The sequence below is a fragment of the Oryctolagus cuniculus genome, chromosome 5, assembly GCF_964237555.1.
Source record: "Oryctolagus cuniculus chromosome 5, mOryCun1.1, whole genome shotgun sequence".
Classification (NCBI taxonomy): Eukaryota; Metazoa; Chordata; class Mammalia; order Lagomorpha; family Leporidae; genus Oryctolagus; species Oryctolagus cuniculus.
In genome coordinates, this window is record NC_091436.1 from 151,537,995 (window position 1) to 151,551,800 (window position 13,806).

The 13,806-nt window shown below is 43.1% G+C and overlaps 1 long non-coding RNA gene across 1 annotated transcript in view; it reads right to left on the reverse strand.

Annotated features, from left to right (window-relative positions):
* The window catches only part of LOC138849704 (uncharacterized), a 216,545-nt gene extending 203,054 nt beyond the window's left edge, over positions 1–13,491 (reverse strand). The window contains exons 1-2 of the long non-coding RNA XR_011388779.1: positions 13,378–13,491; positions 12,699–12,846 (exon numbers count right to left, since the gene is read on the reverse strand). This is a non-coding gene — a long non-coding RNA (uncharacterized lncRNA). The remainder of the gene's footprint in view (positions 1–12,698; positions 12,847–13,377) is intronic.
* Positions 13,492–13,806: the final 315 nt, after the last annotated feature.

Consider the following 13,806-nt stretch of genomic DNA (forward strand, 5'->3'; position numbering starts at 1 on the left):
GAATACAGCACAGTTTTGGCATCTGAGGAGCTCACAAGCTCATGTCAAAAGTAGATACATAAAACATCTTTGTAATATGCTATTGTAAGTCCAAGAGGAGTAGAGGCTCAAGTGTTAGGAGAGTTAAGTGTGGTCCATAGCCCAATCTGGAGCAGAAGGTACCATAAGGAAAGGTGGCCTTGCTGTTCCTTGCCCATCATTACCAGAAGTTTAATATTTGTGAATGGGGTCAGTGTTGGAGTGCAGCAGGTTAAGCTGCTGCTTGAGACACCTGTGTCCCATACCAAAGTGCTTGGGATCAAATCTTCACCTCCACCTCTACTTCCAATCCTGGGAGGTAGTAGATGATGGATCAAGTACTGAGTCCCTGCCATCCATGAGGAAGACCTGGATGGAACTCCTGACTCCTAGTTTCTGCCTAGCCCACCTCTAGCTGTTGTGTGAATTTGGGGAGTAAACTGGAGTATGGAGGAGAGAGAGAGAGAGAGAGAGAGAGAGAGAGAGGAAGATGCTTTTCAAATAAACCTTTTAAAAATAAAACAAATTCTGTGATGGTCTGCCTGCACACCTGCTAAAGGTTTGGTCCCAGGCCACACTGTGACAGAGCAGTTGCTGATCCAGACCCTCACACACACAGCACAGGAGTAACAGGAAACACACTCTCCAGCAGACCAGGGCTGGCAGTACCAGCAATGGAAGTCATGCTCTCAGGCTTAGGTTCAATGCAGCTGGGATTGGAATGGGCACAGGAGCAGAGTTTATCACATTTTCTAACTACTTGGGTGACTTTAATTCTAATTTCTGCTCCAAGTCTGTAAAATTATACAGAAACTCTGAGTTTGTCTAGTTTACAAAATGAGCCTACATCTTCCCCAATGTGGGGCACACCAGTTCCCAGCTCAGTCCTTAAGCTGAATCTCTGGTTGATAGTAAGATTACTCACCAGTGGGAATTATACACACTCGCACTATAAAAGTGAAATGCATCCATTTCTACAAAGCATCACCAAAACTGAACATACTGGCTTAACTTTTTCACTGTTATGGCACTATGATTTCAATAGTACATGGCTCCTAAACTCACTGCACACCATTAAATCACAGAGCAATAAGTTGATAGTACCAAGAGAGTAGAAACTTAATCCAATTATGATGTCTAGGAGGTAGACCTACTGGGAGGTCCTTAGATCAGTGGCATTGTACCCTTGGAAGGTAGTTCTCTTAATAGAGTTGGTTATAAAAGCCTGAGTGAAGTCCAGGCTTTCTCCCTCCTCCCTCCTCCCTCCTGTCTCCTGTCTCCTGTCTCCTCCCTCCCTCCTCCTTCCTCTCTCCTCTCTTCTTCCTCCCTTCTCCCTCCTTTCTCTTCTCTCTCTCTCTCCTTTTCCTGGCTCTTCATGTACTCTGACTCCACATCACCATCCTCTGCTTTCACCAGAGACCAACACACTGGGGCTATCTGATCTTGGACTGTGAACCTCCAACACAATGAGACAAAATAAACCTCTTTCTTTCATTAGTAGCTTGTCTTAAGTGTTTTGCTATAGTAACAAAAGCTTACTAACGCAGTGTATATTTTGGTATTGCTGCACTCATAAAATGGTACAATATCTAGCCAACAACAGATGGATTTAAAAAAATGAAAACCGTGATTCTGCTAGGACTTGAATTATGTGCCTCAAAATGATATGTTGAAATCCTAACTCACAGTGCCTGTGAATGTGACCTTATTTGGAAAGAGGATCATGCAGATGCAATCAAAGTAAGATGATGAGGTCCATTAGGTTAGGCCCCAGGCCAAAATGATTGCTGTCGTTGTATGTGGAAATGCCATATAGACAGAGACATGCAAGGAGAATTCCATGTGACAATGGAGGCAGTGGTGGAGGGATGCACCTGGAAGCCAAGGAATGCCAGGCATTCCCAGGAGCCACCAGAAGCTGAGAAGAGGCAGAGCAGGATTCTACTCAGACTCTCAGGGGAAGCACAGCAGTGCTGACACCCTGATTTTGGACTTCCAGCCTCCTAGGGCCGTGAGAGAACAAATTTCAGTTGCCTTAAGCTGCCGGGTTTGTGGTATAATGAAACAAATACACTCATCAGGACTGGCACTGTGGCATAGTGGATAAAGCTGCTGCCTGCAGTGCCAGCATCTCATATAGGTGCCGGATCAAGTCCCAGGCACTCCACTTCTGATCCAGCCCTCTGCTATGGTCTGGGAAAGCAGTAGAAGATGGCCCAGGTCCTTGGGCCCCTGCACCCACGTGAGAGACTCAGACAAAGCTCCTGGCTCCTGGCTTCAGATAGGTGCAGCTCTGGCTGTTGCGGCCAATTTGGGAGTGAACCAGCAGATGGAAGGCCCCTCTCTCTCTCTCTCTGTCTCTCTGCCTCTCCATCTCTCTCTGTGTAACTCTGACTTTCAAATAAAGAAATAAATATTTAAAAAAAAAAACAAATACACTCATAAAATTCTATTAAGTGAAAAATGGGGGTACATGGAACTCTTATTTGCTGACTAATGAGTTAGTATTTCTCAGCATATGTTCTGGCCTCTTAATTTCTACAGGTGAGACTTATCTGTTCATGCAGTTCTAAGACATCATTCTTGAGGATGAGGATGAACCTCCACTCCAGCACAGGGCTTTGGGCACTCCAGGGAGACCTCTCAGCCACGCCCCTGGATGTCCCTAGCTTTTCTCAGAGTAAGAATTCAGAAGTTAAAATTTGAGCCTCTCTCCTATCCCTTATTTCTCTCCCAAAGATTGCCTGTCCACTCACTCAAGCTCCTTCTTTGACATAGAGTAGATTCAATGCATAATTATTTAACTTAAATTACTTCCAATGTTTATAACACATTTCCTGTTCCAAGAGTGCAGAATTAATGCAAGTACAAAGATTAGGAACATCAAACATTGCATATATTTCCTGATTGGGCTGTTCATGTTGTCAAGCTCTTGGCTGGGCATGCCTAGAATTTAAAATGAGTCCAGCTGGGCAGACAGCCACACTCCTTCCATATCCCTTCACTTCCTCTGCACTCTCCAAACCCTAACACCACAAAGTGGGAATCCATAGGCATGAGAATCACGTTACACTGGATCCCATGCTCTCCCCCAACTCCAACCCTTGTCTTCATCTTCAGAAAGCTACAGCCTCTTCCCCCTCCAGAGGAGGCTGGCACAGGGCTAGGTTCTTGATGAGGGGGTAGGCATGACACTATGACATCATCTTCTGCTTTCTGGTTCTTCCTAATTTGTAATATTCTTAAATATTACCTGCAGTCTTTTCAATTTTTTCACAAATACTCTGTCGCCTATTTTAATCTCAAACTAATTATCCTCGAGCTTGGAATATTAAAATCAGTTATCAAGCATGTATGCTGATTCTATTATAGCCCTCTGTTGCTTTATGTGTTTGCATGGATTTCTGTACTAGACTACAAGTTCTGAAGTTCAGGGTCATGATGGATTTTTTTGTATCTTCCTAGCTTGATCTTGTGCAGCACAGGCTTAATATGGCCAGTATTTTTTGAAATACCATCTTGAAGGCTTGATTTGGGTCTCCTCAAAATGACAGTGGAGAAAGAGAATGCAATATGGGAAGAGAGATGCAGGTTGTTATGGTAGTCAAAGCAGGCTAGGGAATGTTTCCCAGGCAGGGTGACCTTCGAATTGGGCCTTAAAGGATGCCTATTATCTTGCCAACTGGGAAGGTGGACCAATAGAGGGACCAGCCTGAGATGAAATCAAGAACAGTTTGTGGAAACTAACTTAGTGTGGCTGGAGTGCACAGCAGGGAAAGCACCCACAGATACCTGCAAAACAATCGCACAGGATTTCTCTGTATTAACCCTTCATCACAAATGTGCATAGTCAGGTTACTGTTCTTTACTATAAATCCAACCAATCTTCCCCTCCTTTGGCAAACACACTCCTAGCATCTATAGAATACACATGTCATCACACTTCTACAAGGGGTTATTCAGAATCTTGGAATTGTCATCTAGATGTTTTATGCCACTTTCCTTGGATCTTATCTTATGGGACAAGGTTGAGAATGCATCTTTAATTCCTTAATATCTGCACATAAAACCTGTACGAATGTTCTCTAGGCTCTGTTGTGTAATTACTGCTTTTGGGATTGAGTTAAGTTCATCTAAAATTGAAGGATTTATAGAAGGAAGTGGTGAATGGGAGGGGTGGGTAATAGAAAAAGAAAGAGACCTAGATGGGAAAATATTTATGCAAGGAAGGGAATAATGTGAGTGGAGAAGAAATGATAATTAACTCGAGGATGGTGAAAACACAGAATCTTGGGTTTCAAAGGGTTGAATCTTCTAGACTTCTAGCAGTCACCACTAGGGTCACCTGTACAAGGAAGAAGGGTGGACTGTCCTTTTGCATTGCCTCCAGTGTGAAGATTCTCAGCAGTATACAGCAACATCACTTTGACTCATGTTTGACTTGGCAACTGTAGTCCTAGTTAAATATTGCCAAAGAATGTGGCCTAGGTCCCAAGCTCTGCGCCATCTGGCAGAAGTTGTGACGGTAGTTGCAGCAGCTGAACTAGTTTCACAGAACTGGGCATATGGATACTTCATTAATTTTAGGTCAATGAAGTTGATAGACTTCAAGGCATAAAAATTCATAGTACTCTTTCTTCTCTGTTTCCTGAATAAAGTGTCCAAGTCCTGGACCTGTGAAACTGGACGATCCTGCCTAGCTGGCATTATTTAGCAATATTCATTACTTCCAACAAGCCAAGTTCATGACACCACTTATAAATCAAACTATTCTCCAAATCTGCTGCTTCCTGGTAGATGAAATATTCCTCCCCTAAGTTCCATTTCTCCATGATGGCCATGGTGGTCACACAGCATCACGACAGTGACACATACCTCTCCTGTGCTGTTTTTATTACATCAGGCTTGAGTGGACCTTGGGCAAAAGATGACTAATGACACCCCCTCCTCTCTCAGTGTAGCACAAATGAATCAGACACTAGGAAGCAATGGAAATAGAACCAGACTATGAATCAGGAGATGTGAGTCTTGGTTAAAGTTTTGTCTCTAACTAATAATGGAATCTTGCAAAAGTCTCTCTGGATGTCAATGATTACCTCCCATTTAAGATGTGTCCCCATTAAACTAATATTTTCTACTGCTTGACAACTCCCCAAAAATTAACTGAATTGTTATTATGAAATAGGTTTTATACTTTCATTGTCTGAATATTTTGGAGGAGCAAGTTACTCCACTCAACATTTTTGGACACCTACTAGGAAAAGAAAGCACCCAATTTATGCATACGACTTGTCTCCATGGCAGCAACTTAAAACAGAGGAGGCCTTTGGCACTGATTTTTCTAAAACCTAAAGAAGCTGCTTTAAATAAGGCAGCTTCTTTAAGTTATATGGATTCTTTTAGGAATTGTGTATAAAATTGGAAAATATAGAACCAAGATAAGCTGAGAAAAAAAAAAAAACCCTTGGCACACATTTGATCGTTTCTCCTCCAAAAGTCAGAGAATTCATTCATTAATATCAGGTTATGCTATAATAAGCCAGAATGAAAGAAATCCTTAGTCATTTGCTCCTAAAGAGGTAGAGAAATCATTAAGTTTTTTGAACTACTCATTAATTCTGTAAAGTAGCACAAATATGAAAATATCTTTACCAATGCCACTTATATTTTCCATGCAAACCACATATAAAAAAGAGAGAAGTTCACCTCCTTCAGCCAGAAATTCATTTCTGGTCCCCTTTCTTTTGTAGTCATTCTCCCTTCAATGCTCTTGGGCCCTTTATTGATCAATAGATAAAAAGAATTATCAATGCCTTGTGGAGAACTGAATAGAAGGAAGATACTTTGAAGTCTTTCAGAAACTAGACAGAAGTTGGATAAGGATGCTTTTTAGCAATGGGCTTCCCTAGAGCTCCTGAAATCACAGTATTCCTACAAATAGACCATTTTTGTGTCTTGTCACACAGAATCCCCTCCAGCAGGCTTGATCCAATCAGGCATCATTTATGATCCACAGTGACTTTTAACATGAATGATCTAATTATCTGTAAGTTCAAACCCTGTCAGACTTTCATAAGGTTCAAAACTGAACACCTAAATCTGAAATTATTTTAGAAGTTGCCTAAGGCTATAAGAATGAGCCTGAGAAATGTGTGCCTTGTCCAGGTTATCCTTCATAATAAATCAGAAATTTGAGTAAGCAAAATTGGTGAACAAAATAATAGAACAGAGGGAATCGGTGCTTCCTTTTCATACACCAAACAATAGTGGCTGAATGAAATCACCAGGGCACCTCCTCGAAGAGCAGAGCTGGAGATAAACTTAGAAATTTTATCTTTAACCACATTCTATATTTCCCCTGCTCACCCTTGGTATGACTCCAGAGTCATGACCTCAGTAATAATGGAGGTGAGTTAAGTCCTTGTCCAAAGGCTGACCAAGTTCAAGATAGGCACAAATGGCAACTCAGAACCAGCTCAGTTGCTGTCACTGTACTTAACCTTTGAGTCAGTAAATATGCAATGCAGCAGTATGTGTTTGATCAAAAACTCATGGTAGTTGCATATATGTTAATTTTTCTGGGCACCCTTTATTTCTGCAGAGGCCTACACAGACTTTGCTGACCTCAGCAGTAGTAGTGAGGGAAGCCAAGTCAGAAGAGCAGAGGACTGTAGCCATATAGCTACTGTATACCAAATTACACATGCCCAGGACAGGGAGACCAGCTCAGCACTCCAGCCTCTCTTTCTTGCCAACATAAGAGAAACTCCTTGCCTCAACACAGTTACATCCCTCAACTGTTTACTTATCATCGTAAGGTCAAGATTCCAGTGCAACATGCTCAGCTATAACCCACCCTAGAAGGCAAATGAATGTGTTTAACTCTTAAGAAACAACCAAAAACTCCTATCTTTGAGAGAGATTCTAATCCTACTTACTTTGAATTGTATTTATACGCTGCTACGCTTAGCCAATATATGTATATACTTACTGTTTCAAACTACCAAATAATTAATTTCTTTTTTAAAAAGGATTTATTTTATTTATTTGAAAGAGTTACAGAGAGAGGTAGAGAAAGAGAGATAGAGAGAAAAAGGTCTTCCATTCCGCTGGTTCACTCCCCAAATGACCGCAACCGCCAGAGCTGAGATGATCTGAAGCCAGGAACCAGGAGCTTCTTCCAGGTCTCCCACACACACAGGTGCAGGGGCCCAATGATTTGAGACATCTTCCACTGCTTTCCCAGCCAATAGCAGAGAGCTGGATGGGAAGTGGAGCAGCTGGGACTCAAACCGGCGCCCATATGGGATGCCGGCACTGCAGGCTGAGGCTTTAACCCACTGTACCACAGTGCCGGTCATTACTTAATCCTTGATACTTAAGCCTTATTTATGATGACTTATTTGAAGTGACCACAAACCACAACTTTTCAAGACTCTCGGTCCTAGTGTTCAATGCATGTAGTCCATTCCCAGGCAATACAACTGTTTCTAAAAGATTCACCCTGCAAACTTTCCCATGACCCACAACAACAAATTATGTCTCAGGGCCGGCACTGCGGCTGGCCCTGAGGTGAGGCTGCCGCCTGCAGTGTCGGCATCCCATGTGGGTTGCCGGTTCAAGTCCCGGCTGCTCCACTTCCAATCCAGCTCTCTGTTATGGCCTGGGAAAGCAGTAGAGGGTGGCCCAAATCCTTCGGCCCCTGCACCCATGTGGGAGACCTGGAAGAAGCTCCTGGCTCCTGGCTCCTGGCTTTGGATTGGCACAGCTCCAACTGTGGTAGCCAACTGGGGAGTGAGCCAGCAGATGGAAGATCTCTCTCTTTCTCTGTCTCTTCTCTCTCTGTGTAACTCTGACTTTCAAATAAATAAATAAATCTTTTTTAAAAAGTATATCTATTTTATAAAGCCTTAGAAGGCAGCTATCATCATGCTGATCACGGATTTACTGAGCATGTGCTAATAATAAGAATTACAAAACCTTGAAGAGCTTCAAATCTAGGTGGAAAAGACAGAAAGGACAATAAAAAAATTTTTCAGAAGGAAATGAGGAGCCCAGAAATGGACTCAGAAATCTGGAATTCTAGGAGCACACGCACAGGGCATTCCTTCAATCTCATCTCTGAATCTCCTTCCTGTAGTCATGAGTCTTAAAATATCATTGACATGTCAAGACCCTGGTGAAGGCCACTCTTTTTCCAAAGATTTCCTGGCTCTATGCCCTTTTCTGCAGAATGAGAAAAAAGCCCTCAGTTCTCTCAACCACTCAATGGCATTATCTATTCTTCTCTACCTGTATACTTCCTATATTGTTTCATAATTATCTATGTTCACGTCTTATTTTTAGGGCTAGATTTGGTCAGAAAACACTAAGAAGCAGAATATGTGCACCTGTAAATCTCAACACATTGTAGTACAAAGACTTGACCTTAACAGGAAACCAGTACTTGAGGATTTGATCATGTATTATCACCTACTTACTTGACAGTCAAAGGGTCTAAGAACTAGAGGAACCACTTTGCATCTTGCCCGGGGTCACTGAGGCTGAGGCTCAACCAGGAAGCTCCAGCATGGCCTTCCAGGATGGCAGAGTCCAGCTACACATCAGTGTCAGTAGGTAAATAGCTGCTAACCCTATGTGATCCCCTCTGGCCCGACTGTGTTGAGATCTTCCTGAAAATCCCTGGGTCTCATCACCCAGCAACTAAAAGAGAGACAACCTGCACAGCAGGGGACTTCCAAGACGCAGCATCAGCTCTGTAGCCAACACCCATCTTGATTGGTCCATGCTTCTGCTGAACCTGTAATTAACTTTGTGAATATGACCCTGACACACAATCATTTATTTACAGGGCTCTGACAAGAAACATATGTCTTACGACTCTTCCCAACACACTGGTGCTAATTTAGCATATGGTAAAAATGAACTCTACAGAAAAGAATTCACAGTAATGAGTTATCAATGCTCAAACGTCTTAAATGAAATGGAATCAGACCTCAGCACTAATGAGTAAAGAGGGCTGAAATAGCAGAGTTAGAGGAAGGCATTCTAAGCATGAAGACAGAACTGCACAAAAGCTTAGACACAGATCTCCTTTTGGTATGCCCAAGGTTGGCTACATAACTGGCAGAGCCTGGCATAAAAGAAAACTGCACAATCTCACTTTCTCATCAGATGTCACTTACAAAGCAAAAATTCAAGTAAAGCCTGCACGGGAGGTGCTCAGAAGGCAGTAACAGTTAGGTGGCAGCTTGGGGTTAATGTTGGGCAAGTAAGATGGGGCTGGACAGGGTAGAGGTACCTATACAGATATCCCCAAACCATATCCTCATACACCAACTATAATTTTTATTTTTCATCAGTTACTTTGGGGCTCCAAACAAAAGCAATAGATGAAATTTGTCTACCCCTGTATTCACTTCACAAAACCACTCTACAGAGGGGCCACTCCGAGATCCTGTGGCAGGTTATCAGGCTCTGGATATATCTTTCCTCTCTAGCCCCATCCTGTTCCCTTTCCCACCCCCAAAATCACTCTGTTGCAAGAACGATCCAGTTGACTCTCACTATTAACTGAAGTGGCAGACGATATAGTCCGCTTTCCAAAGAGGAACTACTTCCTTTGCCAAATATTCTCTTGTAGTAGTAGAGTTTCAGCATTAGCAAAGGTCCTATTCATAGTCGCACAGAAGGGAATACAGAGAGTGTTTGGGTGGAAACTATGCTCAAGTCTCTTCCAGTCAGCCACTCACCATCAACAAGGCAAAGTGCTACTGCCACTCTAGCCTTCCCACTCTCTTTTCAACCTAATCTGCAAAGCAAAGATTCCCTGCAAACAGGAGGCTGGGCGTCAGGACTGGCCAAGCAGCTTTTCTCAGCCACAGCATTTCAGAAAATGTGAAATCGGATCTTGATCATTGGGAACCTGCCATCATCATTAAGCAGAGCAAAGCAGACAGACATCTGTTCTGTTCCAGAACACAGGGAGCATACTAATCACAAGCCGCTGCCTGGTGCAGTGCACGGTGACCTTGGTGGGGGCAGGCGGAGGCTTAGCAGGACACAGTCTCCCAGAATCAAGACAGGTCATCATCAAAGCACCCAATGCCTGCAAGCACAGCCTCTCACCAGCTGAGTACAGGTACTGAACAGAAATCTTTCTCCATCACTATCCCCACCTTCTTTTTCCAGACTCTAGATTCCAAGAATAAGCCTGGTAGCTGAGTCTGCAAGCTGACTCTAGGCCTGGTGTATACTCTCTTCTGTCCTCCTTTTATCTAAATCTCATGTACCTGTCAAGGCTCATCTCCAGATCCACATTACTCATTTGTTAATTTATTCATTTACCAGCGATGAATGCTTTGTACAAAGCAATGTGCTAGTCACTGTGCAGAATACAAAGTGAATTATGGTTAAATCCTTCCTGTGTGATGCCTACAAGCTGAACAGAGCAGACTGCATAGATTCGAAACACAACACATGGTGGGAAGAAACCTGTCAACATCAAAGGACAGGTAATATGGATATTACAGGGACCCCAAAGAGTAGGATGTGCTTGGGCATATCAAAGCAGCTTTATTGAAAAGGTGCCAGTTGTGCTAGGCTTGTAGAAGAAACAGTAGACGGAAATGCAGCCATGGAGAAAACACACAGCAAGCCACTGAAGTAAACAAAGCAAGTGCAAGGTGTGAACGAGGAACACCAACTATGTCCAGTGTGGTGAGAAACGGACTAGACGGGGAGACATGAGACGTGAAGTCAGAAGGGTGGTTTGTACCCTAAACACAGCATCCCCTCTGGAAAACAACCCAGAAAACTACCACCTCCTGTGACCTGTCTTCCCTGTGAATTTCCATTATGCTTCTGTTCGTACTTTGCCCTTTGTACTCTAAATGGCAGACACTCAACAAATGTGTGTTGAATAATGAATTAATAAGCTATTTACCATTAGATGCTTCCATATATTATAATCCAGGGAAATTGTGCAGTATGTTCTCAGCCAAAATGTAGTTGCTTCAAAATCTTGATCTTTGTTTCCTGAGGTTTACAAAAATGAGTCAAATGAAAACCAGGATAATAGGGCTAACTCACAGGTTAAATCTTTATCTCACTACTTCAGGTTATTTCTGATGGACTGAGAACCAAGGGCAGATGACTGGTGTCTGAGAGATGTGTATGGCCTCCAGCCTCTGGGTAAATGCGTCCACCCTATGCCATGCGTTTGGGAACTTCAGCAGAGGGACTAGAGGTAGCACAAGTTGGAAATGGATCTGGAAAAAGAGGAGATAAAGCAAACAAAAAGTACCTAGGAAACGTGGAAGGCTTGAGACCCAAAGCTGAAAACAGTCACAAGCTCCTCAAATGTTTAGCTAAATAACAGTAAAATAACAACATGATAATAATAGCTATAACTCATTGAGTAATTAAAATATTCTAGGCATTGTTTCAAATGCCTTATAAATATGATTTCATTTAATTCTTATAATGATGCTATAAAGTAGGTATTATTGTAATGATTTTATAGATAAGGAAACTGGGGTATAGACTGGTGAAGGAACCTGACCAGAGTTAAATAACCAGGAAACAGCAGACCTAGGATTAAAACCAGGTCTGTATACACACAACAGAATATTATTCAGTGTTGAAAAAGAATGGAATATTGTCATTTGCAGCACCATGGATGAGCCTGGAGAACACTGCATTATGTGAAATAAGCTAGGCACAGAAGGGCAAATACTGCATAGTCTAGCTCATATGTGGAAGCTAACTAAGTTAACCTCAAAGAAGTAGAGAGTTGAATGGCAGTTATTGGAGGCTGGGAAGGACGGGGTGGGGTACAGAGTTCACAAATACAACCAGATAGGAAGAACAAGTTCCGCTGTCCTACAGCACAGTACGGTGACTATCATTAGCAATAATATATTGTGCATTTCAAAGCTAGAAGAAAGGATTTTGAATATTCTCAATAAAAAGAAATGGTAAATGTTGGAAATGATGGATATGCTAATTACCCTGATCTGATCATTATACATTATTATATACACATATTGAAATATCACATTTGCACCCCATAAGTAAATATAATTATTATGGTCAATTTGAGATAATAAAAACAAATTAAAAAAAAAACAAGTCCACCCAATTCAAAGTCCTAATTAGATTATCTGTCTAAACTAATGGGTGAATTTCCTTGAGAGACACCTGAGGACACTTAGCAGATACCAACAAAGTAGACACTGAGAAATTAGTCACACCGTTCCCAAAGCCTAACCTCTGATAGAAGAGCAGCTCTGAGCTCCTGGCTTTCTGCATATGCCCTGATTTTTATGGACTCCCAAGGGTGGGAAAGCACACACGGGCATGTTATAACCTGAGAATACACAAGTGTTCACCAGACCCACATACAAGCATGAGAAAAGCTAGGTAATGACATGTCCAAACTCTTCAAAGCTGCACCTTTTTTAGGCCAAGTGGGTGGTGCTGAGGGTTGCTGGGGCATCGCCGTGAACTCCAGGAACACAGGGGACCAAGGCATCCAAGCTAGCTCTGCTCTGGGCTGCTGTCTGCCTAACAAGAACTAAGCTCTTCTTAATGTCAGTAGGCTTTCCTAAACCCTTGTGGAGGTGAGGAAATAGTGAACAAAACATCACTGAAACCCAAAAGCCTCTGCAGGAACTCACCTTACAGGCTGTGGGGTCCACCTCCCCATTCAGTGATGGTATGATCTCACACGTTGCGGGAGTCTGCATCGCCAGGGGCTCAAGCCATTGCTCTGATCGTCAGCCCCTTCCTCTGTAACACTGCGATGGAGCGAGCCCACCACAGACACTGCATGAGGATTTAACATTACGAAATTAACATGCATGTCTTATACTCCTGGCATTTAAACCAATGGGTGGCATCTAGTGAGCAGCCAAAATGTAGTTGCTTCAAAATCTTCATCTTTGTTTCCTGAGGTTTACAAAAATGAGTCAAATGAAACCCAAGATAATAGGGCTAATTCACAGGTTAAATCTTTGTCTCACTACTTCAGGTTATTTCTGATGGACTGAGAACCAAGGGCAGATGAGCTCCTGGTGTCTGAGAGATGCATACAGCCTCCAGCCTAGGTATTTCCTGAACCGTTACCAGCAGCAGGGTCTTGCAAATATTAAGAATTTCCACGAGCCGGCGCCGCGGCTCACTAGGCTAATCTCCGCCTTGCGGCACCAGCACACCAGGTTCTAGTCCCGGTCAGGGTGCCGGATTCTGTCCCGGTTGCCCCTCTTCCAGGCCAGCTCTCTGCTGTGGCCCCGGAGTGCAGTGGAGGATGGCCCAAGTGCTTGGGCCCTGCACCCCATGGGAGACCAAGAGAAGTACCTGGCTCCTGCCTTCGGATCAGTGCGGTGCACGGTGCGCCGGCCGCGGCGGCCATTGTAGGGTGAACCAACTTCAAAGGAAGACTTTTCTCTCTCTCTCACTGTCCACTCTGCCTGTCAAAAAAAAAAAAAAAAAAAAAAATTTTTTTTCACAATCATTCCCGTTACATGCTACTGACTGGGAATCTGCAGAATGCCACCCGAAACAAGGGTCACTGTATTTCTATACGAACTTGCCCACACCTACACAAATTTTCTCTGGTGTGCTCTCGCCTTTCTGCACTTGTGGTTGGTTTGTTTCATGTGTTGGTTTTCCTCCTTTTTATCTCACCTTTAGACTGCCTGATCCGGGTCTGGTGGAGGGAGGCACCGGAACTACCCAAGGATGAAAGCCTGAGGTGGTTGTCCGTCAGGCGGCCCCCTCGGCCCC